Source organism: Typopeltis vanoorti, chromosome 14 (genome assembly GCF_054136105.1).
Source record: "Typopeltis vanoorti isolate ZY-2024b chromosome 14, IOZ_Tvanoo_1.0, whole genome shotgun sequence".
Taxonomy (NCBI): Eukaryota; Metazoa; Arthropoda; class Arachnida; order Uropygi; family Thelyphonidae; genus Typopeltis; species Typopeltis vanoorti.
In genome coordinates this window covers 22,715,911-22,719,056 of record NC_143562.1, presented here as the reverse complement: position 1 = coordinate 22,719,056, position 3,146 = coordinate 22,715,911, and the positions used below count along the sequence as shown (strand labels likewise).

Genomic DNA, 3,146 nt, shown 5'->3' with positions numbered 1-3,146 from the left:
TGACTGGTAACTTAAATTCATAATACAGAATTCCATGGATAGTAAAGTTATGTTACATTAAAAGGAAAATACTGCTCAACTCATGTAAAAAGGACTGTAGGAAGAAGCAGACACTGAGATTATTGATGTTAAAATAAGGAAAAATAAATTGTACATAATATATATTATTAAGATCAAGAAATGTAAATCAAAATGTCAATTAGAATAAGCATTCTATGTACAAATGTATATATATTTATTTGGATTGTACGTAGATGCTTTACGGTTAATAAAATATACCGAAATAGCTCAGTTGGGAGAGCGTTAGACTGAAGATCTAAAGATCCTTGGTTTGATCCCCGGTTTCGGCAGCAGCTTTTTGTTTTTTTCTGGATGTAGTACTAGCAAACAGCATCCAGAATTTAAAAAAAAATTCACACAAATACAACGTTTTCTTTTTTGATATTTCAGATAGTATATTGTAGATCACTACATGACGCTAATTAAATTAATAAAGGACAAAATTCTTTCTGCTTTTAATCGCAATGTTATTAAATTAAAATTGAAGTAAAATTAAATGACATAATCAGAAAAAGGATCAAGGTGGGGGAAAAAAAAAACTGCCGAAACCCGGGATCGAACCAGGGACCTTTAGATCTTCAGTCTAACGCTCTCCCAACTGAGCTATTTCTTTTTTTTTTTTTTTTTTTTTTTTTTTTTTTTAAATTGTATAATAATTATAAAATAACAGAATACTGAAGACTTTATTGTAACAAAATTACAGAAGTCATTCCACATTTTATTTCACATCTTTTTCTCTATGAACAGTAGCGGCTTTCCTCTGAGCTGTTAACACGTTAGACAATTCATCACGCTTCCGCTTAGCTCGCAGATGAGTTCCAAGCCTTTTCTTGATAAATTTCAATGCCCGTTTATCCTTTGAAACCCTAAGTAATTCCATTGCTCTCTTTTCATATGGTGCAAATCCACAAACTTCCCTTACGATGTCTCTGATGAAACGGGCATGTTTGGTAAGAGCTCCCTTTCTTCGGGAAGGTCTTGGTTTAGTAACATTTTTAGTTACCTTATGGCCACTCTGGCCCTTAAGACCAACACACATCTCATACCTTGGAGCCATATCTCACAACTACACTTCTTTTCCATTCTGCAGTTATGTCACAAGTACAGTATTGTTTTGTATTATATATTGGCAAATAATGTTTTTAATTCAAGAGATAAATGAATATTCGCCACAATTTGGAAACGGTAAAACCGATATATAATAAAAAGCATTTTCCTATCTGGAATCCTTGCCCATCACGATAAAATAACTTAGAACTACTAAAGTACTAACATTTTTTATATTTCTTACCTGACTATTTGTAAAGATACTATCAATCCAATGGATTAAAAACGATTAAAGTAATTTACTCACACATAAAAATACAACGAAGAAACTACTTCTAATAGAGCTTACCAGAAAAGACGCCAACTGAGCTATTTCGGCGTACGAATATTTTCCTGTATAATACACAGAGAACAACGGCAAAAAGAGCTTCAATCAAACCTGAGTTTGAACGGACCTTATTATTTAACAAACAAAAACATTCCATTTAGGAATAATAAATTTATTTTATTTTAAACATACACAACTAGGTGTTATTCAAGTACGAAATTAGTTGTTAATTCCCCGGATGAGAACGATTTTTCTGTTTGCATAAATTGAGGTCATTTCCTGTAACCTAATTTCCGAAAACTTAGAAATATACAACATCAATCTTAAAAGAAATTATTTTTTTATACATAATGTATATTTTTATATATATACACTTTTTATATTTTATTTATATTTTTAATATTTTTATTTTATATTTATATACTTATATTTATAGATATACAACAATTATACAAGCAGTAATTAAATGAATAAAAAATAAAATCACACTGTAAATCGCATTTTATAATATTTGAACGCTGGTATGCAGAACAGAAATGGAAAAGATAATTACTGAAGTAATTGCGCATGCTCGGTTTGTTAACGTCATGCGCGTGCGCATCAATGACGATTAATTCTTCAGTGGAGTTCGCATGCTTTGTGCCACAAAACACCATGCAGTTCTCTCGAAGGATTTGATGCCTATAATATTTCAAAAACATTAATTTCATTTTTATCATTGGTAAATATATTTTCAAATAATAATAATAATAATAATTTCAGTGTTTTGATTTTCTGTTTTGAATATATATTATATATACTTTCCATTTTGAAAGTATAGTATACATATATATAAACTCATTCGGGTTTTTTTTCAGCGCTTACAATTAAAATTACTTACAACCGAAAAAAAAAAAAAAAAAAAAAAAAATATATATATATATATATATATATATGTTAAAGATACCAAGCTATTTTAATTTGCTATTTATTATATTTGCTATTATTATACCCAAGGTAAAATACTTTCTACACACACACACACACACATATATATATATATAATAAAAATAAACGCGTATCCGATAGCACGATAGCATGACGATCCATATAATGGTATATTCTAAAAAGTGAAGAAAACGAAATATAAATTATGTTGGTCTATGGCCCCATTTGGAAAATCAAAGGCAGCCAATTGACCAATTAGTAAATATATAAATTGCCAAGGCTGATCTCTTGTCATATTTCAAAATAATTGTTTATTTTTTTACATATGTGAGATTCGCTTTAGCTCTTGTAACAAACACCATAAATTCCGTGTACAGCAAAAAGTTAAAATATTGTAAGATAAAAAGGAAATCTCAAGTAAAAGAGTCTACTTGAAGTCTGGTGGACTCAAATGTCGCTCGTTTCCAGTTAAGCCAATAAATAACTCTTACAATTGCCATTAAGGAAGTGGGTAATTATGATAAAAGTTAGTAGGCCCCTCCTCATGTTTTGATCCCTGAAAGTCGTAAGGTGGTCTGAGTATTTCATTTGATGTTTTTAAGAGAGAGAGAAACAGAGAGAGATTGTCTTTTAATCAAAGTACCAGTGAATCTGGAGATTTGCAGATGAATCGTTTTTTTTTTCTTTGTTTGTTTTTTCAGTAAAGTAGTGATAAATGAAAACAAAATATATAAATCATAAAAGCGACAATATGCACAGTTTTTGCATACGGAGATAGCAGGAT

At 29.8% G+C, this 3,146-nt stretch overlaps 1 non-coding gene and 1 pseudogene across 2 annotated transcripts; one reads left to right on the top strand and one right to left on the bottom strand.

Annotated features, from left to right (window-relative positions):
• The first annotated feature begins 277 nt into the window (after positions 1–277).
• TRNAF-GAA (transfer RNA phenylalanine (anticodon GAA)) lies at positions 278–350 on the top strand. Its single transcript has one exon. It is a non-coding gene; the product is annotated as a tRNA-Phe (tRNA).
• Positions 351–724: 374 nt separating this feature from the next.
• LOC150099294 (large ribosomal subunit protein eL36 pseudogene) lies at positions 725–1,485 on the bottom strand (annotated as a pseudogene). The gene is made up of 2 exons (XR_016549351.1): positions 1,352–1,485; positions 725–1,119 (listed from the first exon to the last, which is right to left on the bottom strand). The product of XR_016549351.1 is annotated as a large ribosomal subunit protein eL36 pseudogene (transcript).
• Between the last annotated feature and the right edge of the window lie 1,661 nt (positions 1,486–3,146).